The following is a 26,158-nucleotide window of genomic DNA, read 5'->3' as shown; positions in this document are numbered from 1 at the left end:
ATGATTAAAAAGTGTTGAGTTACAAGCTATAAAGTTGATATAGTTGAAACAATCATTCCCAAGACAAAACAGAAAAGGTAAATAAAATAAGCCAGCACTTACTTGCTTGATTTATTCTACACATTACAGTTAACTTACTGCAATAACACTGAGTGATATACCCTTAATAAAAATAAAATAAAATAAAAAATAGAAACAACAAAGTACTTATGTATATCATCACCATTTTAGCTGGGTGACAAAATGATAGTGGAAGGCAAGTAATTATTTATTCAGGTAAGTGTCATAAAACTGAATAAGCAGATGTATAGTCACACTGAGAGCTGAACCATAAATACTACATTTATGATACTAGATTGCAGACAAGAAATACCTAGTGCTGTTTTATTTATTTGTATTTTTTTTTAAATACATTTAAAATGACAACGTTTTGGATAATTTAGTTAAAAATGCAAATAGGATTTCTACATACATTTTTAGAAAAACAAAACTTTAAGTGAGCCCTCCATTTTTATAGATTAAAAACAACATCAGATAATTAAGTATATAAAATGCCAGAAACGATATCACTATCACGCTGCCTCCCACACTAGTATTATAATTATGAGGAACATTTACAAGACTCATCAATGCCACTGAGGTAATAAATGGTATATGGAAAGCATTATAATTCATATTAACCCTATACTTCCTGGTTGACTGCAAAGTTTTGGGGAGGAAATTTTCCATACACATCCAATGTGCAGTTTCAGGGACACGTGAAAAGACTAAATTGGACACTAATATGATAACAGTACTAATAAAATAGTGCTTGAGTTGCAGCAGGAGAAAGACATCTTCTCATAGCCAAGAAATCCTGATATATGAATGCCTTGCACACATAGGGAATAGGCAGGTACTGACTGTGTACTGTACTGAATGTAATATGAATGAGCTTGATGTCTTCTGGTCTAGTGAATTTATTCTGAGGGCAGCACTTGCTCGGGCTATAGGTGGAACGTGCAAAGACTGTAGAATATTTATTAACTCTAGTTTGCCAGACAGGGCTGCAACGCATTGCACAGCAATGGGAGTCAAGGGGTTATCGTAAAAAGAGAGATAAGCGCTAAGATTATACATAATGCAGGGACATAAAACACTTACTGCTCTGACAGATATTACTGTATCCAAGTGGGAAATATCCTCCGGTCTCCCTCTCACTATATCATAAAGAGAGCTGAGCAGCAAGACAAATTAGCTGAGATGTAAAGGGGCTCCCTTTAAGACCACGCAGCCTCCTTCTTCCTGTGCTTCTTTTACCTCTCTTGTGCAGGGCTGTAAATTACTGTCAAGCGAGCAGTGTTTGCCCTTATCTCCCACCTTCACATCTCATCCTGCCTCTCCCTCTTTCTTTTCTCATATTATCCATCTATTCCTCCCTCTCTCCTACTGCTGCTGAGCTACGTGAAAACAGCAAATATACACACAGCCAAAGCAAAGCTGCAGAGGAAAAGTTGGCCCATTCTGTCGTGCAGGATTTTTTTTTTCTCCACTACCAGAACAGATCACTGCTATCACATTGCAGTTGGACTGAAAGATCATGACAAAAAAGTAATTCCTAATCGTTGCTTGTATTTGGTGTCATCTCCCCCCTCCCATAACTTACCAAGAGGTTCTACACAGGGGTGAGTCCTGTACACTTGTGCAAGGGTTTTGCCTGAGACTGAGAAATATTCTCTCTATGGACCTGATGGAGCATCCAGTCCCTTATTAGGAGATAAAGTGGAAAACTACTTCTCTTTTCTCTTGATTGCTATTTCACCTTGCCAAGGTAAGCTATATTCACTAATTCATTGATAAATCATTTCCTTCAGTTGCATCCTTAGAGGATATCCGGATTTATTTACTTCATACAATAACAGTTTCTTCTCATGTATCACAGTAATCTACAGATGACATCTCTGGGGACATTTAAAGTGATGCTTTGTGCATGCTAATCATACCACCAGTATTATCTTGTACATTGTGCTAGATAAATGATGCTTCAAGCTAGAGGCTGCAGCAAGATTTTGCTGTTATACCCAATTAAACCTGTATTTAGTGCAGTATAAGAAGATTTTAGGTTCTAGATCTTAGATGAATAAGATTACAGTGGTCTATAGGAGCTCAGTTTAATAAGGATGGAATATTTTCTGACAGCAATATATTCTACAGCTTGTGTGGGGGAATGCAATCCTAAGCTATCTACATGACTGGATCGATGTTTCTGTGACTGTGCAGGATTCCCTATGCCTCAGAGTACTGCAGGTTGTAAACAGAATACTGCAGAAGATTATCACCATTTGAATAATGTTTTATTTAACAATCTATTAGTTAATACAATAATAGGACGTGGAAATAATAAAGTAAAGTTTGAATTCTATAACTTATGCTATTATTATGATTATGTTTATTATTATTATAACTGAAAGCCATTATATTCTTATAAAATGTATTTTATTGTCTGCACGAAAAGATTTGGACATGTGGATCATATTGTTTGTTATTAGATAAACTAGCCTGCTGCAAAGTAGGAGCCAGGCTAATGTCTATAATCACATGATGAGAAGACTTAGTAAATGTCATGAGCTGCATTACTTGAATATCAAACTTGTATGAATGATTACTTTGCTTTATTAGTTATTTATTAGTGTGCTATTGGTATTATATAGCCTTTCTATCCATTAAAAAAAAAGAAAAAAAATATGTTTTGGTAACAGTGACCCTAAACTTTTACTGCTCAATCGCTTGGTAACTTTTACAGTGTTTATGTTCTGAGTGCTATTACAGTGGTTTAGATGTTTAGTTTTGATTATTATTATTTTTACTATTATTTTTTTTTTTTTTTTAAATGATCCAAAGATAGTTAAGTAGTTTTGATGCATCAGATTCACAGGCATCGAGATGCAACACAATGCTTTTGGCAGTAAAGGGGTTAAGTCAACCAGGCATCATAGAACATAATAAACAATAAAAATGATGCATTGTTTTTGTGCTATAGAAGCATTATAGTTCATGGTGCTACATAAATTGTTAACCTCATAAATATGTAAATGCAAAGAAGAAATACTAACATCAGTTTAAATAGCCATAATATGTTAGGCTCATCATACATTTCCTGTTAAAGATTATATACAGCATAAAATGAGCATCTATAACTCTTACAATCAGTGTTAAAGCAAACCACCCAACATATATTTAGCAAAAAAAGAAAATCTTAATTAAAAACTATAGGCAACATTCTCTGCAGATATAATTTATTTAAAGGCACACTGTACCCAAAAAAATTATTTTGTAATCCAGAAAGAGCATGCAATTTTAAGCAACTTTCTAATTTACTCCTATTATCAATTTTTCTTCGTTCTCTTGCTATCTTTATTTGAAAAAGAAGGCATCTAAGTTTTTTTTTGGTTTCAGTACTCTGGACAGCACTTTTTTATTGGTGGATGAATTTATCCACCAATCAGCAAGGACAACCCAGGTTGTTCACCAAAAATGGGCCGGTATCTAAACTTACATTCTTGCATTTCAAATAAAGATACCAAGAGAAAGAAGAAAATGTGATAATAGGAGTAAATTAGAAAGTTGCTTAAAATTTCATGCTCAATCTGAATCACGAAAGAAAATTTTTGGGTACAGTGTCCCTTTAATGTAGATTTGAAGTTGTGTAGATATTTATTTTTACTTTTTCCATAGCATTTCAATTTGGTCAAGCAAAACTTGGCACAATACATATTCTAAGAATATATATATATATAGGGGCTGTCACACTTTTTCAGTTAAACTTTATTTATTTATTGGCAGGTGGTCATTATGTAGTATTTGTTCTGAAAGATGACATTTTGTAATGCCTGATATTTTGTAGTCATATGGATGATTACATGAAAATAATGACACCTAGTCACATTTAATATATTCACTTTGTATTTATTACTACCATATTGAAATTTCTTTACTATTCATTTGACAAATCTTTATTTCTTAGAAGACCAGAACAATGTGGCTGTTATCCCCAGAGAAATCATGTAGATAGAATTCACATCCACTTTCACTTATTAGAAAAAACAAATCATTCACTTTCACAGAAATGAGAGGCACACACCTCTCACCCTAGAAATGCTTCAATATAGTCTCATTGCACAGTGTGACGTATTGGGAACAACTCAGGTATCAGAAAAATGTATCTTATCCAGTAAGAGATTACATTAGTCTGATGTAACCTCTAAACGGATTATCAGCAAGCAAACATTTTACCTCACATTTTCATTGCTCCAGGCATTCTGCAAACAACCTCACTAATGCAGTATATCTTGTCTGGAGTCAATAATGATAACTCTGCTCTCACTTTTGCTGTAAACACGGCATATGTGGCAAGACCCCCATGGCTCAAAGTGAGATAGTTGCAGAATGTTAGGCTTTTCTTAGCTTATGTTTGCTTGACTTGTGGAAAATGTATTACACAGAGTTACAACTGAAATATTTAGGTTTGGAGCAGTTCAAACTATTTCATTGGCTGTAAGATTATTGAAAATTTGCTGGCATTAAACCAAGGCTAAGAGAGCAAAACTATTTTTTATTAAAAGACCACTCAATGCAGTAGAATTGCATACTTAACACATGCATAATAAAAAACAGAATTTATGTTTACCTGATAAATTTCTTTCTCCTACGGTGTATCCGGTCCACGGCTTCATCCTTACTTGTGGGATATTCTCTTCCCCTACAGGAAGTGGCAAAGAGAGCACACAGCAGAGCTGTCCATATAGCTCCCCTCAGGCTCCGCCCCCCAAGTCATTCGACCGACGGTTAGAAGAAAAAGGAGAACCATAAGGTGCAGTGGTGACTGTAGTTTACAAAAAATAAATTTAAACCTGACCAAAATGCCAGGGCGGGCCGTGGACCGGATACACCGTAGGAGAAAGAAATTTATCAGGTAAACATAAATTCTGTTTTCTCCTACATTGGTGTATCCGGTCCACGGCTTCATCCTTACTTGTGGGAACCAATACCAAAGCTTTAGGACACGGATGAAGGGAGGGAACAAGTCAGGTAACCTAAACGGAAGGCACCACTGCTTGCAAAACCTTTCTCCCAAAAATAGCCTCCGAAGAAGCAAAAGTAATGAATTTGTAAAATTTGGCAAACGTATGCAGTGAAGACCAAGTCGCTGCCTTACAAATCTGTTCAACAGAAGCCTCATTCTTGGAAGCCCATGTGGAAGCCACAGCTCTTGGAGATGCTACTTGTTCAGAGCGGCAAAGAGAATGACTGGGGGGGCGGAGCCTGAGGGGAGCTATATGGACAGCTCTGCTGTGTGCTCTCTTTGCCACTTCCTGTAGGGGAAGAGAATATCCCACAAGTAAGGATGAAGCCGTGGACCGGATACACCAATGTAGGAGAAAGAGAATGATTTCACACCTACTCTGATTTTCAAATAAGCAGTAGATTTTTTTCTGACAAATGTATTTTCTCTCCCATTTTCCGGCACCCTGTATCATGTGACAGACATTAGCCAATCACAGGCTAGTATACGCATACCCTTTGAGCTTGTGCACATGCTCAGTAGGATCTTGTTCCCTAGCAAGTGTGAATATAAAAAGACTGTGTACAATCTGATAATGGAGTGTCTTAAAACTTCATGTTCTTTCTGAACCATAAACGTTTATTTTGACTTGACTGTCCCTTTAATAAGTACTGCCAAAAAGATAAAATAAAAAAAAATGCAATACAAAAATACATTGAATTTAATATATCCATAAGGAAAGCTGTCCAGTGGGTGATATTTATTATACTGTGCATTTTATTAAAAATGTTTCAAAATGTAATTACTTCTGTTTATTAAAAAAATAACTGAAACACATTATCAATTCATTATGTAATTTGCCTGCTTGTACTCTGACATATCTCTAACAATTCTGCTTGGTTCTCTAACTCTAGAGTCCCTTCATCATACTTGTGACCTTTTCCTGAACCCATGTGACACTCTACCCAGTGATTGCTTACATCACAACACAAACTGATTTACGTCTAGCCCTTATTGGTCACTACAAAATAGACCAGGAACATATATCCCACCATATTTTACAAGGGCTTTATTTCAGTACTGCTCTTGATTTACTAATGTTGTAAATTAGATCACTTAGTCTGCCACTGTTAAATTATTTTAAAATATTTCTTGTGTTACTAATTGTTTGCAACACAGCACTCAGGCAAGAAGCTTTAATAGTTCATTGTTTGCAATACAGCTGCAGGAAAAAACTTTCAAATGGACTGGGGTCTTTCTCTTTTCCACCATCCCACCCCCCACTAGGTAGTCTATTTCTAAGGTTGCCGCTTGTTTACTGCAGTATTGGATTTTTCAGAATAGGTCTTTTTTTTCTACTGGAAAAATGTAACATACTTTCCCTGAAATTGGAAATTTAGTAGCATTTATCTTAAAGAATATTGTATTCCCCACGTCCCCTTAATGTGTTGCCAGTGATCCATTTTACCTGCTGGGGTGTATTGTATTTTAATAAAAGCTCCTTTATCTTTATTTTTTCATTTGAAATGCTGTATTGATTATAGAAAAGCTATTTACACAAGATGCAGCAGCAGAAATTAACCTCACAGGTGAGGTGTGAGAGAGAGTCCAGACTATTTGAAAGGGTGATTCTGTAGCTACTGTAGTTACAATAAACATGAATTAGCCACTTGACTAAGTGCATTGTCCCTTTAATTTGCTAGTTATTTTAAATGGATATGAAACCCATTTTTTTATTTATTTCATGATTCAGATAGAGCACGCAATTTTAAGCAACTTTCTAATTTACTTATATTTTCTTCGTTCTCTTAGTATCTTTATTTTAAAAAACAGCAGGGATGTAAGCTTAGGAGCCGGCCCATGTTTGGTTCAGCAGTAGTGGGTAGTGCTTGCTTATTAGTGACTAAATGCAGCCACCAATCAGCAGAAGCTACCTAGGGTGCTGAACCAAAAATGGGCCAGCTCCTAAGTGTGCATTCCTGATTTTCAAATTAAGATACTAAGAGATCAAAGATAGAACAAAAAAAATTATAATAGGAGTAAATTAGAAAGTTGCTTAAAATTCCATGCTCTATCTGAATCATGAAAGAAAAAAAATTGGATTTCATATCCCTTTAATTTTAAAAAGGTTGAAGCACTAGTGTTAAGGTATTGGATATGCTTTAAACAATATTTAAAAGACATTTATATTTAATTATTTAGTTACATTTGTAACTATTTTCATGTGATAACATAAATATGCAGTGGCAATGATGTTACAGACACAAAGTCAGTTTCTAGGTTTGGTGAAGAGATTTCTTTTTATATAATACATGATTCACAAAATAATACATTTTTGCATGTGCTAAGAAAAAAAATGTCACTGCTTACTTAGGGCATATTTTACTCCTGGGATTTATGGTTCTGTAAAAATGAAGATGTCAAGCATTTTTTTTTTTTCAGTTTTAAGAATTGTAGTGCTTAATATATTTTATAATACTTTCATTTGATGGGAAGTAATATTTTTTTGCCCTTTTAAAGAGTGATTCCATTTTTCCGTGGGGCAAAACTGTTTAATGTAGTTAACCATCTGAGCCTAAAATGCAAATGTTTTTCTTTAATCTATTAATGTTAAAATATCAAAGACTTTACATAATGATCATAACAAATTGGAACTTTGAGTATGGATTTATAACTGATAGAGTATGACAATAGATTAGCATTTGTCATTGTTTGTGGAAAAAGGAATATATGAACCCACAAGCATAATGTATCAGAACCAATTTCTGTTGAACATATTTTTTATATTGCTTTATTACCTACTACATAATTTACTTTAATTATGCAAGGAACTAAAAACATTATATAATATACAGTATAAGCAATTAAGCAATGCATTACAAAAGATCATGAAAATAAATGTTTTATAAGCATTTAAATTGTACTATTGTTTCCAGTCTAGGACATAACTCTTAAAGGGGATTTGTACTATAAGATTTACCTGAGCCATTTACCTGCTGGAGTGTATTAACTGCTAATTTACATTGCATATGTCATATGTGTAATAGCTGCTATTCCAGTTGAAACCACCTTCAATTCTAAAAAAATTAGTACAGCAGTACTGGCTACAGAAAAGCTAAGTATACAAAAGACATCAGAAGAAGTAAGCCTCTCAATGGGGTTGGGGAAAGAGAGAGACCAGCCCTTTTAAAGAGTTCCTGAGTCAGCTTTAAAGGGACAGTCAACACCAAAATTGTTATTGTTTTAAAAGATAGATAACACCTTTACTACCTATTCCCCAGCATTGCACAACCAACATTGATATATTAATATACTTTATAACAATTAAACCTCTAAATTTCTGCCTGTTTCTAGCCCACTACAGACAACCTCTTATCAAATGCTATTTTTATTAGCTTTTCAACAGGAGACTGCTAGCTCATGTGAGCCATATAGATAACATTGTGCTTTCTCCTGTGGAGTTGTGGCTGACACTGCACTAATTAGCTAAAATGCAAGTCAATAGATAATAAATAAATAGCTATGTGATCAGGGGGCTGTCAAAAGATATTTAGATACAAGGTAATCACAAAGGTAAAAAGTATCGGCTAGAGTCTTGCATTATGAGTAAAAAAACAGCGTTAAGCCTCGTAAGACTGCTTTTTTACTACCGCTGGTATTACAAGTCTTGCAGATTTAGGGGCACAAAAAGTGAGCGGTACACCCTACTCTGTCAAGATTCGTACCGCATTTTAAAGTCAGTAGTTATGAGTTTTACACTATAGCGCTGTAGCATAAAACTCATAACTAAAGTGCTAAAAAGTACACTAACACCCATAAACTACCTATTAACCCCTAAACCGAGGCCCTCCCACATCGCAAACACTAAAATGAAATTATTAACCGCTAATCTGCCGCTCCGGGCATTGCCGTCACTATAATAAACATATTAACCCCTAAACCGCCACACTCCCGCCTCACAAACAATAGTTAAATATTATTAACCCCTAATCTGCTGTCCTTAACATCGCCACCACCTACCTACATTTATTAACCCCTAATCTGCCGCCCCCAACGTCGCCGCCACTATATTAAATTTATTAACCCCTAAATCTAAGTCTAAGCCTAACCCTAACACCCCCTAACTTAAATATAATTAAAATAAATCTAAATAAAACCTACTATTAATAACTAAATAATTCCTATTTAAAACTAAATACTTACCTGTAAAATAAACTCTAAGATAGCTACAATATAACTAATAGTTACATTGTAGCTAGCTTAGGGTTTATTTTTATTTTACAGGCAAGTTTGTATTTATTTTAACTAGGTAGAATAGTTACTAAATAGTTATTAACTATTTACTAACTACCTAGCTAAAATAAATACAAATTGACCTGTAAAATAAAACCTAACCTGTCTTACACTAACACCTAACCTAACCCTACAATTAAATAAATTCCCTAAATTAAATACAATTAACTAAATTCAAAACAATTATCTAAATTACAAAAAAAAACACTAAATTGCAGAAAATAAAAAACAAATTACAAGATCTTAAAACTAATTACTCCTAATCTAATAGCCCTATCAAAATAAAAAAAGCCCACCCAAAATAAAAAAAACCCTAGCCTAAACTAAACTACAAATAGCCCTTAAAAGGGCCTTTTGCGGGGCATTGCCCCAAAGAAATCAGCTCTTTTACCTGTAAAAAAAAAATACAAATAACCCCCAACAGTAAAACCCACCACCCACACAATCAACCCCCCAAATAAAACCCTAACTAAAAAAAAACTAAGCTCCCCATTGCTCTGAAAAGGGCATTTGGATGGGCATTGCCCTTAAAAGGGCATTTAGCGCTATTGCGACCCAAAGCCCTAACCTAAAAAATCCCCACCCAATACACCCTTAAACAATCCTAACACTAACCCCCGAAGATCCACTTACAGGGAGAAATCTTCATCCAAGCGGCAAGATGTCCTCAACGAAGCCAGCAGAAGTGGTCCTCCAGACGAGCAGAAGTCTTCACCCAGACGGCATCTTCTATCTTCATCCTTCCGACGTGGAGCGGCTCCATCTTAAAAACATCTGGCGCAGAGCATCCTCTTCAATCGACGTCTTCTTCTGGAATGAAGGTACCTTTAAGTGACGTCATCCAAGATGGCGTCCCTTAGATTCCAATTGGCTGATAGAATTCTATCAGCCAATCGGAATTAAGGTTGAAAAAATCCTATTGGCGGATGCAATTATCCAATAGGATTGAGCTCACATTCTATTGGCTGATTGAAGAGGATGCTCCGGATGTCTTGAAGATGGAGCCACTCCACGTCGGAAGGATGAAGATAGAAGATGCTGTCTGGGTGAAGACTTCTGGAGGACCACTTCTGCCGGCTTCGTTGAGGACATATTGCCGCTTGAATGAAGACTTCTCCCGGTAAGTGGATCTTCGGGGATTAGTGTTAGGATTTTTTAAGGGTGTTTTTTTAGTTAGGGTTTTATTTGGGGGGTTGGTTGTGTGGGTTGTGGGTTTTACTGTTCGGGGGGTTGTTTGTATTTTTTTTTTACAGGTAAAAGAGCAGATTTCTTTGGGGCAATGCCCCGCAAAAGGCCCTTTTAAGGGCAATTGGTAGTTTAGGTTAGGGTTTTTTTATTTTGGGTGGGCTTTTTTTTTATTTTGATTGGGCTATTTGATAACGGTGTAATTAGTTTAAAGATCTTGTAATTTTTTTTATTTTCTGTAATATAGTGGGTTTTTTTTGTAATTTAGCTAATTTTATTTAATTTAGTTAATTGTATTTAATTTAGGTAATTTATTTAATTGTAGTGTAGTGTTAGGTGTTAGTGTAACTTAGGTTAGGTTTTACTTTACAGGTAAATGTGTATTTATTTTAGCTAGGTAGTTATTAAATAGTTAATAACTATTTAGTAACTATTCTACCTAGTTAAATAAATACAAACTTGCCTGTAAAATAAAAATAAACCCTAAGCTAGCTACAATGTAACTATCCTATATAATAAAAGGCCAAGTGTGTTTGTCCGAAGCTGTCATGCGCATTAGAGACAGCACAAGGACAAACTTTGAGTCCCTAGCTGATCTGCGCTCTGCGGCAGAAGTGGGCGTGACCGGGGGCGTGGCCAGCATGAAGGGGGCGTGACCGGGCATGAATGGCCATGAAGGGGGCGTGGAAGTGCGTGAAGAGGGCGTGGTCGGGCACGGACGCGGTCGCGCAATAGAGGGGAGAGAGATAGAGAGGGGAGAGAGATAGAGAGGGGGAAAGATAGAGGGGGGAGAGAGAGGGAGAGGGGGAGAGAGAGGGGGGAGAGAGAGGGGGGAGAGAGAGGGGGGAGAGAGAGGGGGAGAGAGAGGGGGGAGAGAGAGAGGAGGGGAGAGAGAGGGGGGGAGAGAGAGAGGGGGGGAGAGAGAGAGAGCAAAAGAGAGGGGGGAGAGAGCGCAAAAGAGAGGGGGGAGAGAGAGCGCAAAAGAGAGGGGGAGAGAGAGCGCAAAAGAGAGGGGGGAGAGAGAGCGCAAAAGAGAGGGGGGGAGAGAGAGAGCGCAAAAGAGAGGGGGGAAGAGAGAGTGCACAAAAGAGGGGGGAGGAGCGCAAAAGAGAGGGGGGAGAGAGAGCACAAAAGAGAGGGGGGAGAGAGCGCAAAAGAGAGGGGTGGAGAGAGAGCACAAAAGAGAGGGGAGAGAGAGAGCACAAAAGAGAGGGGGAGAGAGAGAGCACAAAAGAGAGGGGGAGAGAGAGAGAGCGCAAAAGAGAGGGGGGAGAGAGAGCACAAAAGAGAGGGGGAGAGAGAGAGCACAAAAGATAGGGGGAGAGAGAGAGAGCTCAAAAGAGAGGGGGGAGAGAGCTCAAAAGAGAGGAGGAGAGAGAGCAAAAGAGAGGGGGAGAGAGAGAGCAAAAGAGAGGGGAGATAGAGAGAGCGTAAAAGAGAGGGGGAGAGAGAGCAAAAGAGAGGGGGGAGAGAGCTCAAAAGAGAGGGGGGAGAGAGAGAGCAAAAGAGAGGGGGATGGAGAGTACAAGGGGTGGGACAGCTGTACTGCAAAACATGGCCCGTGTGAACGGGCTTTAGGACTAGTTAGTTATATTGTAGCTAGCTTAGGGTTTATTTTATAGGTAAGTATTTAGTTTTAAATAGGAATTATTTAGGTAATGATAGTAATTTGTATTTAGATTTATTTTAATTATATTCAAGTTAGGAGGTGTTAGGGTTAGGGTTAGACTTAGATTTAGGGGTTAATAAATATAATATAGTGGTGGCGACGTTGGGGGCAGCAGATTAGGGGTTAATAAATGTAAGTAGGTGGCGGCGATGTTAGGGGCGGCAGATTAGGGGTTAATAATATTTAAATAGTGTTTGCGATGCAGGAGCATGGTGGTTTAGGGGTTAATATGTTTTTTATAGTGGCAGCGATGTTGGGGCGGCAAATTAGGGGTTAATAAGTGTAGCTAGGTTCTGGCGACATTGGTGGTGGGAAATTAGGGGTTAATAAATATAATGTAGGTGTCGGCGATGTTGGGAGCAGCAGATTAGGGGTTAATAAGTATAATGCAGGTGTCAGCGATGTCGGGGGCAGTAGATTAGGGGTTAATAAGTGTAAGATTAGGGGTGTTTAGGCTCGGGGTTCATGTTAGGGTGTTAGGTGTAAACATAAAATGTGTTTCCCCATAGGAATCAATGGGGCTGCGTTACTGAGCTTTACACTGCTTTATTGCAGGTGTTAGACTTTTTCTCAGCCGGCTCTCCCCATTGATGTTTATGGGGAAATCGTGCATGAGCACGTACAACCAGATCACCGCTGACTTAAGCAGCGCTGTAATTGGAGTGCAGTATGTAGCACAATTTTGCTCTACGCTCACTTCTTGTCGTTTAACGCCGGGTTTGTAAAAACCTGTAATACCAGCCTTGTAGGTAAGTGAGCGGTGACAATAACGTGCAAGTTAACACCACACCCCTCATAACGCAAAACTCGTAATCTGGCTGTATATTAATATAATCATTTTGGCTGTGGAAAAGTGGGGAATGGATAATAAAGGGATTATCTATCTTTTAAAACAATAACATTTTTGGAGTTGACTGTTTCTTTAAATACAGTGAAAACTCTTTTTGACTGCTTACCTGAGTACACTATCCCTTTACTATTTTCTTTAGTGTGTTTATCTTCTCTACCCTTTTGTGGCCAGTAAGGGACAGAGCTCCTGCACTGATTTAGTAATTAATCGGCTAGATTTATGAATTCTCTTTAGGTTGCCAATAGGTCTTGTTGTTCTGGTAAGATCATATTAAAAGTTTTTTGATCTTTGGTAGTTAATCTGAGGACACATATCTACGCAACAAGTACTTTGTGTAACCCACACTTAACCACACAGAACGCTTTACTTTCCCCCCCTGTTATCTACAAGGGATTACTTGCTTATTCCCTTCTCCTTCATCTGGAGAAATTTCAGGCACGTCGCACTGATTTGAGCAGACCATTTCCAGCCTTAAAGGAGACCCATGGTTATCATTTCCCCACATATCTGGATAAACCTTAACTTCTGCACCATGGAATAAACCCCCCTTTTAGGCCGCAAGGGCCCACCCTGCGCTTAGTGTTCTACTTCCCACCCTTTTGATAGCCTTGGCCATAATTAAAAGAAAAAAAAAAAAAAAAAGGAAAAAGAAAGAAAAAGAAAAAAAAGGGGGAAAAAAAAAGTAATAGGAAAAAAATATATATATTTGTCCTGTATCTGAGGTGTATTTCTTCCCGCCTGCTGAGGTCTGGTGCTTGATTGACTCTTCATTCCACCTCGGTCCCTTGAATAAAGTGGTTCTAGTTTTAATATGTCTCATTCACAGAGGAGAAAGAATAAACCGCAGTTTCCGCCTAAGAAGACAGTTATGGACCACTTCGGTCCCTCTGCCTCTGACCCTCATGACCCTTCTGAACCTCCCTGACTCCCCTGGGTCTGAATCGGCCGAGTTTGCTCTATCTGCTCTGAAGACTATACAACACAGCTCTTTTTAAGGCAGTTACCCCCACCTTCATACTTGACTCTCTAAAATCTATGTTGGACGACCATCACTCATCGCTTGCCGCAAAACTCTCTGCATCCACGGCTGAGTTAAAAAGAGAGATATCTTTCACTAACGAGCGCATAGACACACTTGAGAGAAGGTTTGAGGACTTAGCCACGGAACAATCTAACTGCTTAACATATACTCAGCACCTTTCAGAGTATTTAGATTCTGTTGAGGATAAAATAGCAGACATGGAGGACAGATCCAGGCGCAATAACCTTAGGATCTGAGGTGTGCCTGAGACTCTCTTCATCAGATCTCCAATCTTTCCTCAAGGAGCTCTTCCAACATTTGGCCCCAGTTACATCAGAGTCAGAGAATCTATTTGATCAAGCTCACCGGTCACTTAGACCTAAAGGCCTCTCAGAAGACCAACTTGATGTTCTAGTCCGCCTCCATTATTTTACTTATAAGGAGAGGATACAAAGAGCACATTTCCAAAGACCCCCGCTACCAGAGAAATTTCAAAAGCTCCGTATTTTTCCAGACCTCTCCGCTCTGACACTTCAGCAGAGAAGAACCTTTTCTGATGTTACAATGGCTTTGAGGAAGAGGAATATCAGGTACCAGTGGGGCTACCCGATTAAGCTTATTGGTCTTCAAGGACAATCAAACATTCACAATTCAAAATGTTACTCAAGGCCTTGCACTGCTTAAATCCTGGAACATGGCCAGTAATCAAGCTGACGAGGCACAGGGATCGTCACAGCGGCCTCGACAACTCAATGCCAAAGCCTCTGAATGGACAACCCCTCCCCAAAGGAGACCTAACCCAGCAGACACTTGAAGCCTACTCCACTGGAGATCTCCCCCTGTGACCCTTTGGACATCAACACACTCTTCAATGCTTTAAACTAGGGTGTTTAACTTCTACAAGGTGTGTCTTCTGGAGAACTCTTGCTTCCTCTTGAATTGAGGATATCTGTAGCTTGTCTCACTTAAAGTTCTCCCTTTTCACTTTCTGGGCACACCCGATACCTCCAGAACTTTATCCCGGGGAGCCTAATCTCTATGAGGAGCAAGACTGATAAGTATATGTTAAATTGTGCAATGTTACTTGTATGATATGTCTTGACATGTATTTAGCTCCTATTTTATATATTTGCTCTATGCCTATTTTACTGCTTTGAACCATACTGGCCTATAAACTAGTTAATCTCCGCCTTCACACCAATAATGTCTCTTGATGCTAATATGGCGGTTTAGTTTCACTTCCCCTCTAACTTTTATATGATTCTGGGATATCAAAACAGATGGCCCTATATTCCACACCCCCATATAGCAAGACTCCTTAAGGGGGCACTTCCTCTTTCCGTGTAACTTTTGTCCCATAACCTTATAAGGGAAGCCAATGCCATATGGTTTGTAGGCAGGTTCCCTAATTACTGGGCACATGACTCTATATATTTTTTATGGATGGGACTTCTGCAGGCCTGTGACTTCCTAAATTGTTACTCATTTTCATAAAAGATGGGCCCCCTAGTACCCCCTCATTTGTTCTCGTACCCATACCTATATTGACTAGCTACGGACCTCTCCTATGCCCTTATCTATATAGCTCCCTTTTAATACCCCTACCAAGGCTAAACTTCACTTATAACCTCAATCTTAGTTTTACTTTGGACGGGGATTGGCTTCCAATGTTAAAGGTATAGATGGTAATATGGCTATTATAACCTAATATCCCACTTACTACCTCTCTGCGAGTAGCGCCTGTTCTGCTTCCAAACCCTAGCTAAGTAGGGGCCTAGTCTATGATCTACCCTCCGAGCCTTAAATAACTGCACTTAAATGGTTAAAGCTCCCTATCCCTAAACATTTTCCCTACTTTTTTATTAGGAGCTCTTGTTTGATTTTTTTTTTTTAATATGTTCTGTTATGTACTTGGTGTGCCTCCTTACACATATAATCATTATATGTCCCTGCTCTTTGGCTAAATGTTTCCTGGACATCTGTTATGATTTGATGGACATCTTCATTGCCATTTCCAATTATGGTGACAAACTTTGAATGTTAATTTTGATGTCAGAATTGTTTAAGTTTAAATCCCTAGTTTATAATGTGGCATATTTACTCACAAGGTGGCATATTCTTGAGGCACCTAACATATTGTTCACACCACACCTAACGGGTTTAAGGGCCCACTACCCTAAACGTTTTAACACCCCCACATACTCTTGGTTTGCTGAGGCTTGCCCTCCTTACTGTTTGTTTTGCCTTCTCCATTCAGGCTCTAGGATAATACCCGTAGGACCCTCAAATTGACACCCTACTACCCTAGAATTAAAACTCCATATCCCCTCTCTAGAGAACACTAAATAATACCCCCATTTTGGCCTTTGGCCACACCACAAACCACTTTGGGTGGGCGACCCACTGCACAGCTGCCTATTCTCATTTTCCTTCTCCACAACAATCCCCTATCTTCTCCCCCCACTCCTCCCATTTGCGACTGGCCCTTCCCTATAGTATTTACATTTGGCACTTCGTGCCTCTACCCTGAGTCCCTTGGCCTCCCCCCCCCCCCACATAACGTGCCCCTCTTTATGAGAGGACTACCAAAGCGTTTTTTCTTGTCAATACTGCACCCTTATTGCTCTACTGCCGGATATTTACCGCCTATAAAAACCTGCCCCTTTTTTTTTTCCTTTCTTCCCCGCTCCTCTTCCTCCCCCATTCCCCCCTCTCCTTACTTCTCCCCCTCTTCCCCCTCTTTCCCTAACTCCTCTTCTCTTCAACTCTTGCCCTGTCCAATTCCTCAGCCTTGAACAGTATGGCTCTTTCATTCACGTCCCATAATGTTAGGGGCCTTAATACCCCTAATAAACGCAGTAGACTCTTACGCTACCTCAAACATGCAAAATCACAGATAGTATTTCTCCAAGAGACCCACTGGGTAGATGGTTCCTCCATCCCCCTTAAATCCAAACATTTCCCAACCATTGAAACAGCGTCCTTTTCAAGTAAATCCAGAGGGGTGGCAATTCTAATTCATTAGAGCATACTTTACGAAAAACTAAACATCTATGCTGACCCGCAGGGATGCTTTCTGATACTAAATTTTAAACTAGAGGGTATCCTGTATACCCTTGCGTCCTACTATGGATGCAAGGGTATACATGAAATAGCATTTGACCACGTGAATTGGCTTTACCTTTTTGAAGTTTTAAAAAAGTTTGGTTTCCCACCGCATTTTTACATGTGTGTCAAAGCCTTGTATACCTCCCCTTCAGCAATGTTCAGAGGGCTGGGATTCTTGTCCCCTTCCTTCCCGATTACAAATGGAACAAGACAGGGATGTCCCCTGTCCCCCTTGATATTTGCACTGATTATGGAGCCCCTGGCTGAAGCTATTCGATCCTGTAATGACATAAAAGGGGTGGTAATAGCGGGAGTGCCCCAAAAAACTGCGTTGTTTGCCGACGACCTCACTGTATTCTTAGGCGACCTTACCCACTCCCTTCCTGCCCTTTTTGACCTCCTACATACTTTTGGGAGGATCAGCTATTATAAATTAAATGTAAATAAGACGGACACTTATGCGATCAATACCCTGACCTAGAGTATGCCAACCTTAAAAGACAATACACATTCAACTGGTCACGGCAAAAGATAAAACACCTAGGAGTCTTCCTCTCCTGGAGTATTTCGACTTTTGTCGAATCTAACTTTTATCCAATCCTTCATTCCTTTCAAAAATCCGTTGATCACTGGAATGTACCAAGCATTTCCTGGCTAGGCAGGGTGGCAGCCTTTAAAATGACCCTACTCCCTAAACTCACCTACCTCTTTAGAACCCTACCGATACCCATACCCAAATCTCTCATAGGAAAATTCCAACTCCTTTGTAGCAAATTCATCTGGAAATATAAACACCCAAGAGTGGCTATTAGAATCTTACAACAATCGCTGTTGAGTGGGGGCGCGGGCGCTCCCAACTTGGCACACTACCACGAAGCCTCTAGGTTAGCCCATATCCTTCCATGGAATTCTGAAACCTCAGACTGTAAATGGTGGATATTGGAGCAGGCTACTTTACCTGATTCGCTTACACTCTCAGATGTACTGTGGATTCCTAAACATACACAAGCCTCATTTAACATCCAAAACTATATTGTTCTCTCAGCCCTACGCTTCTGGGATAAAATCCGATCTCTCTCCCAAATTGCCCCCACCCCTCACCGATCCACTCATTGTCGGGCCTACTCCGAGTCCTCAAGGATTCACATCCTTCTATATGGCATTCCCATGGCATTGCCAGTATGCAGGATTTCTTTCCTGGTGGACAACTAACCTCACTTGCAAACTTTCGCTCCACATATCAGCCCTCTCAGCTCCTACAGTTTGAGTTTTGGCACCTAAGAAGCCTTCTCCAGTCATGGGGATATACTACTCTTCCGTTGCGGGCTCCCACTAGTTGGGAGCGACGTTGGAGTACAGCCAGAAGAATCCCTAGAGCATTGTCCATCTCCTATCGAGATGTGCTTAACCCCCCTATTTATTATAAGTCAGCTTACATTGTCTCGTGGGAGTCCTTAGATTTCACGCCACACCGGAGGACTGGTCTAAGGCCATTCTAATCACAAAACAAGCTCTTCACTGTGTCACATTACTAGAGCTATATCTTAAAGTGTGCATGCAGTGGCACCTAACTCCCTTGAGGCTTTTTAAGATATCCCCTCTAAATTCCCCACTGTGTTGGAGAGGATGTGGTGAAGTGGGATCGCCGGCTCATGTGTGGTGGGAATGTCCTGCCTTGCTGCCCCTCTGGAATATGCTCTCTCGTAAATGCTTTGCTTTAGATCCTACTCTGTGGACTAAGCCACAAACTGAATTGTTCCATCTATCCATTGGTTCTCCCCTCTCTCCCAAGAGCCTACTTAGCATTTACTTATTGATGGCTACTAAACTAGCTATTGCCCGCTTTTGGAAACAGGCTGTACTACCTACTTGGAGCGACATCACTAAAACTATGGATTACTTTGAGATAATGGAGAGTCCTATCTTTACTGTTAATAATAAGATTAACTTGTACTACCAGACTTGGGAGTTATGGAAAACAATTAGATAGTTCAGCAAATGGGGCAGACCTGGAGCCATTCTGGTTGTGTGGCAAATTTCTGTTCTTTCTTCTAACTCTTTCCTCCCCTTCCCCCCCCTTCCCCCTTGCTCTGAACCTGCCCTATCCCCCCCTATGCATAACCACCACCCCTCCCCCTTTTTTTTTTCTCTCTGTCTCATTTTCTATATCCGGCACATTCTGTTTGGCATTTTACCATGATATTTGACCTTATTCACAAGCCCTTTATATAAATATATATATATATATATATATATATATATATATATATATATATATATATATAGTTTAGTATAACTACATAACTATCAACACCCCCTACATTGCTTGATAATATTTTCCTAATTATAACTTAGTCCATACCATCCACCAGCTTCAATTATATGCCAATGCACATGCCATGCCTTTTCATGTCTTTTGTTTGTATTTATTCTTAAAACTCTAATGTACCATAAGAAACCTTGTATTTTCAATTTCTGTTGTTGTAATGTTGACATGGCTCAATAAAGTTTATTTGAAAACCTAAAAAAAAAAAAAAGTTTTTTGATGCTCTTTAGACCTATATTGACCAGCCTATAGCCAGTGGACATTCCTATATAAAGGTGAAAAAGGCCCAATTTATTTGGCCAGATTACAAGTGGAGTGCTAAATATCGCTTTTATGAAATCGATATTTGCGATCCACTGTGTAATACCAGCACACGCTAATGTGCGCTGGTATTGCTAGTTCATAGCATTGCTGGAAAGCATTGCATTCATGAGAGCGCGGTTCCATACTCCTATGGGAGCCCCGTTTTGTTGCCGTCAGAGATGGCATCAGAGCTTCAGTGCAGTGAAGGGGGGTAAGTAACACATTGATGGCAGCAATTTTAAATATATATGTATATAAACATTGAGTCGACCACAAACTTCTCTGTATACCAAAGTATTCTAGATTCAAATGTGAGGCCATTTGTCCGACAGCTAAAGCTTGGCCGAAATTGGGTCATGCAATAGGACAATGATCCCAAGCACACCAGCAAATCTACAACAGAAAGGCTGAAAAAGAAAAGAATCAAAATGTTGCAATTGCCCAACCAAAGTCCAGACCGCAACCAATTGAAATGCTGTGGTGGGATTTTAAGAGAGCTGTGCATAAATGAATGGACACAAACCTCAATGAACTGAAGCAAAGTTGTAAAGAAGATTGGGCCAAAATTCCTCCACAGCAATGTGAGAGGCTGATAAAGTCATACAGAAAACGATTACTTCAAGTTATTGCTGCTAAATGTGGTTCTACAAGCTATTAAATCATAATGTGTACTTAGTTTTTCACACATGACTTCTCCATTTTGGCTTTAAATAAATCATGACACGGTGTAATATATCATGTGTTGTTGTTCATCTGAGGTTGTATTTACCTAATTTCAAGACCTGCTAAGGACCAGATGATTGTTATTGTGCCCTTATACGTAAAACCATATCATTTAAAGAGGGTGTACTTTCTTTTTCACATGACTGTAGATATATATTTGTTTTTTTAAAAAAATATTTCATAATTATAGTGGTCAGCATGTACTTTTGTATTGTCTCAAATTGAGAAGTCAATCCCATGGTTCATTTTTTGTTTATATTATAGCTTCCACATGGGAAGCCTGGGACCACCAGCACAATACCATAGTAAACATAGTATGAGGGGTATTAAAGGGAAATTAACATCAAAATTAAACTTAAATGATTCACTACATGCCTTTAAAACACTGTTAAAGGGACATTCTATTAATTTGCAAAATCACTTGAAAGTGATGTAGCATAACGGTAAAAAGCTGACAAGAATATATCACCTGAGCATCTCTATGTAAAAAATGAAGATATTCTACCTTCAGCTCACCAGAGTAAGTGTTGTGTAAACAGTTATATGGTAGTGTGTCTGTGTCTTGAGCCTATATATGTGTGGAATACATTTGAAATGTTATTCATTAGAGAAAACACTGCTGTCACTGAGTACTCAGGACATGTGCACTCTGCTCCTGAGCCTACCTAGGTATGATGTAAACAAAGAACAGAGAACAAAGCAGATTTGATTATGGTAAAGTACATTGAAATGTTGTTTGAAATTGAATTCTATCACTGAATCGTAAAAGCTTAGTTTTGACGTTCATGTCCATTTGTATAGCTTAGACAAGACAAAGGAAAGTGGTGATTTGATAGAAACTTTCAGTATGAAAAACAGTTTAATAAAGCTGCTAATGAAAGGATATAGCATGAAACAAGCAACACCCGAATAAGGGGTCATGATCTTAAGTTCAAGAGTATTAGGTTTAAGAGAACTCTTTATAAGCTCATTACAGAAACAGATTGATTCATGAAATAGACATAATGACCATGATTGGTAAAGCTTATAGGAAATAAGAGAAAGTGGTGATATATTAAAAAAAACAACTATATATCAGCAGTTTAATAAACTGATAATGAAAATATCTTCCATTAAAGGACCAGTAAATACATTAGATTTGCATAATCAACAAAAGCATAATAGAAAGATGATTCAATAGTACTTAGTCTGAACTTTAAATGAGTAGTAGATTTTTTTTTGACAGATGTCATTTATGTCTATTTCCACGCCTCCTGTATCATGTGACAGTCATCAGCCAATCACAAATGCATATATGTATATTTTGTAAATTCTTGCACATGCTCAGTAAGAGCTGGTGACTTACAAATTGTAAATATAAAAAGGCTGTGCACATTTTGTTAACCCCTTAATGACCGCAGCACTTTTCCATTTTCTGTCCGTTTGGGACCAAGGCTATTTTTACATTTCTGCAGTGTTTGTGTTTAGCTGTAATTCTCCTCTTACTCATTTACTGTACCCACACATATTATATACCGTTTTTCTCGCCATTAAGTGGACTTTCTAAAGATACCATTATTTTCATCATATCTTATAATTAACTATAAAAAAAAATATTATATAATAAGAGAAAAAAATGAAAAAAAAACACACTTTTTCTAACTTTGACCCCCAAAATCTGTTACACATCTACAACCACCAAAAAACACCCATGCTAAATAGTTTATAAATTTTATCCTGAGTTAAGAAATACCCAATGTTTACATGTTCTTTGCTTTTTTTGCAAGTTATAGGGCCATAAATACAAGTAGCAGTTTGCTATTTCCAAACCCCTTTTTTTCAAAATTAGCGCTAGTTACATTGGAACACTGATATCTTTCAGGAATCCCTGAATATCCCTTGACATGTATATATATTTTTTTAGAAGACACCCCAAAGTATTGATCTAGGCCCATTTTGGTATATTTCATGCCACCATTTCACCGCCAAATGCAATCAACTAAAAATTTTTTTTCACTTTTTCACAATTTTGTTCACAAACTTTAGGTTTCTCACTGAAATTATTTACAAACAACTTGTGCAATTATGGCATAAATGGTTGTAAATTCTTCTCTGGGATCCCCTTTGTTCAGAAATAGCAGACATGTATGGCTTTTGTTGTTGCTTTTTGGTAATTAGAAGGGCACTAAATGCCACTGCGCACCACACGTGTATTATGCCCAGCAGTGAAGGGGTTAATTAGGGAGCATGTAGGGAGCTTCTAGGGTTAATTTTAGCTTTAATGTAGTGTAGTAGACAACCCAAAGTATTGATCTAGGCCCATTTTGGTATATTTCATGCCACCATTTCACCGCCAGATGCGATCAAATTAAAAAAAAAACGTAATATTTTTCACAATTTTTTTCTCACTGAAATCATTTACAAGCAGCTTGTGCAATTATGGCACAAATGGCTGTAAATGCTTCTCTGGGATCCCCTTTGTTCAGAAATAGCAGACATATATGTCTTTGGCATTGCTTTTTGGTAATTAGAAGGCCGCTGCTGCTGCGCATCACAAGTGTATTATGTCTAGCAGTGAAGGGGTTAATTAGGTAGCTTGTAGGGAACTTGCAGGGTTAATTTTAGCTTTAGTGTAGAGATCAGCCTCCCATCTGACACATCACACCCCCTGATCCCTCCCAAACAGCTCCCTTCCCTCCCCCACCCCACAATTGTCCCCGCCATCTTAAGTACTGGCAGAAAGTCTGCCAGTACAAAAATAAAGGGAATCTTTGTTGTTGTTTTTTTAAATTGCATAGCATATTTACATATGCTGCTGTGTAGTATCCCCCTTATGCCCCAACCTCCCTGATCCCCCCCAAACACCTCTCTAACCGTCCCCCTCTGACATTGTGGGGGCCATCTTGGGTACTGGCAGCTATCTGCCAGTACCCAGTTTGCAGAAAAAATGTTTTCTGTTTTTTTTTTCCACAGTTTTTTTTCTGTAGTGTAGCTTCCCTCCCACATACCAACCCAACACCCCCTGATTTAGCTTTTTTTTAATTTTATTAGCGGTATAAACCTATCCTATTACCAATGCTATTTTCTGTAGTGCAGCGTTCCCACCCGCTCCCTCCCCGTGCACGCGCCCGCCCCCTCCCCGGACATCCCTGCCCACAATCCCGCCCCCCTGCACATCTCCAGGGCCATCGATGGCCGTCACCCGCCTCCCGGTACTGCTCCCACCCACCAACGAAGGAAGCCACCGATCTCCGGTGCAGAGAGGGCCACAGAGTGGCTCTCTCTGCATCGGATGGCCATACATTGTTATTGCAGGATGCCTCCATATTGAGGCATCACTGCAATAACCGGAAAGCAGCTGGAAGCGAGCAGGATCGCTTCCAGCTGCTTTCCACACCGAGGACGTGCAGGGTACATCCTCAGGCGTTAACTGCCTTTTTTTTGAGGACGTACCCTGCACGTCCTCGGTCATTAAGGGGTTAAAGGAATTCAATTAGAAAATTGCCTTCTCTATCTAAATCATGAAAGTATAATTTTGACTTGAGTGTCCATTTAAATGAGCAACTCAAGAACAAATGGTCATTATCTTGAGTTAGAAGGTAGTAGGTTCAGGATTAGTATTCATAGCACCTCTCAACAGAAAAAGGATAGGGGGTGCTTCATGGAATAGACTTCCATCAGAAGAATGAGGTATTCATAAGGTTATTCTGAAAATTAATTAAAGGGATATTAAACTGAAAATCAAATTGTTCATAAAATGTCTTATTATGTGTAGCAAAAAATAAACACTTTAAATATATTTTTAATGTTTTTATGCCTAGTTTTCCGTGACTTTGAAAATTGGGCTTTTTTTCTTTTTGCACACTCTAGAACACTGGTTTTCAAACCTGTTCTCAGGCCTCCCTAACAGGCCACATTTTGTAGCTATCTGAACTAGAGCACAGGTGAAATAATCAGCTGATTAGTAAACATGGTTATTTTACCTGCTCTCATCCAAGGTTATCCAGAAAACCAGGACTGTTTGGGAGGCCTGAGACATTTTAAACAGTGATTGTTTGATCAGTTAAAGAGCTCATTTATATTTATATCCTGGGCTAAAAAACAAAATCAGTTTTAATTGATTTGTAATCATTTATTTTGTATGTAGCACTGCAATGCAGTATTTCATTTCTAATATATGTTATGCAAATATTTAAGAACAAAATTACAGAAAGATATTACATATCTGCCTAGATGCTTCCTAAAAGAGTATCATTTATCAATTTAAGGTACAAAAAACTTCAATAAAGAAAATGCGCTACTACAATGCTCATTTTGCTCATGATAAATTGTTTTCCACTTGAGCACATTCCTAAATACTGCAGTAAAATGTAGATCTTTTTGAGACCCAAAGTAAACCATTGTTTCTTGCTAGCTTGCTTGACAATGGTATGGAAAAAAACCCATTTAGGTTATATTTAGATTTGACATTTACGAGACAATTTTTTTTCCAATGGAAATTAGGTTTGTGACAGCAGAAGAGAGTCTGCGTAAAAGCAGACTGAAGTAAAAAGTGAGTCATTGTGAACCTCGTTCACGTATCTTACCCAGAATCCTTTGCTGAATTTGAAACAATGTATCCAGAGGTTTTCTGTGGGAAAAGCAAGTCTCCTTGTTGTTTATATTTGTTAAATGAAGTACACAATGAGATATTATATATATATATATATATATATATATATATATTTCTTGGGCATGTCATAGCCAGTGCCTCACCAGCTTCTGACCTATCCATACGTCAACACAATCATAGCTAACAGTAACAGTCTACAACACAGAGAAGAGGGCACATCAATGACATATTATCTTTCAACACTAGCATAACACTCACAAACAAAGAGCACTATCATAGCACTGAATGTATTGGCATCTCCCCAGTTATCTTTGTTTCTGGTCACATGACTTGAGTGTACCTTTAACCCTTTCACTACCGGGACTTCCAGACAAAAACTTAGCCAAAATACCAGAGCATTTTTGCTATCACTCCATTTAAACAGAAATAGAGCCTTGTTTTTTTATTTACCTATCATATCTATATATTTTTTTTAAGTAGACAACCTAAGGTATTGATCTAGGCCCATTTTGGTATATTTCATGCCACCATTTCATCGTCAAATGCCATTAAATTAAAAAAAATGGTTCTTTTTTCACAAACTTTGGGTTTCTCACAGAAATTATTTACATATTGCTTGTGCAATCATGTCACAAATGGTTGTAAAATCATCTCTGGGATCCCCTTTGTTCAGAAATAGGAGACATATATGGCTTTGCCATTGCTTTTCTTTAATTAAAAAGCCGTAATTGCAGCTGCACAGCACACTTCTATTATTCTATTATTCCTGGCAGTAAAGGGGTTAATTAGGAAGCTTTTAAGGTTAATTTTAGCTTTACTGTAGAGATTACCCACCCAGCTGACACTTACAACCCCCTGATCCCTCCCAAATAGCTCTCTTCCCTCCCCCACTGTTCACCCCCATCTTACGTACTAGTAGACAGTCTGCCAATAAAAAAAATAAAAAAAATGTTTAAATAATTTGTAATTTTTTTTTTTAATGTTTCTGCAGTGTAGGATTGCCATTTGGGGGAACTACAGCTTTCTAATGATCTGAAATTGCACAGAA

At 38.6% G+C, this 26,158-nt stretch overlaps 1 protein-coding gene across 1 annotated transcript in view; it reads left to right on the top strand.

The window, feature by feature from the left end:
• Positions 1–1,738: 1,738 nt before the first annotated feature.
• The window catches only part of SYNDIG1 (synapse differentiation inducing 1), a 661,334-nt gene continuing 636,914 nt past the window's right edge, over positions 1,739–26,158 (top strand). Inside the window, exon 1 of the mRNA XM_053711979.1 lies at positions 1,739–1,810. The gene's annotated coding sequence lies outside the window, so the exon portion shown is untranslated. The remainder of the gene's footprint in view (positions 1,811–26,158) is intronic.

The sequence above is a fragment of the Bombina bombina genome, chromosome 4 (genome assembly GCF_027579735.1).
Source record: "Bombina bombina isolate aBomBom1 chromosome 4, aBomBom1.pri, whole genome shotgun sequence".
Classification (NCBI taxonomy): Eukaryota; Metazoa; Chordata; class Amphibia; order Anura; family Bombinatoridae; genus Bombina; species Bombina bombina.
Note: the sequence above shows the minus strand (reverse complement) of the source record. Positions and strands in the feature narration are given on the sequence as shown.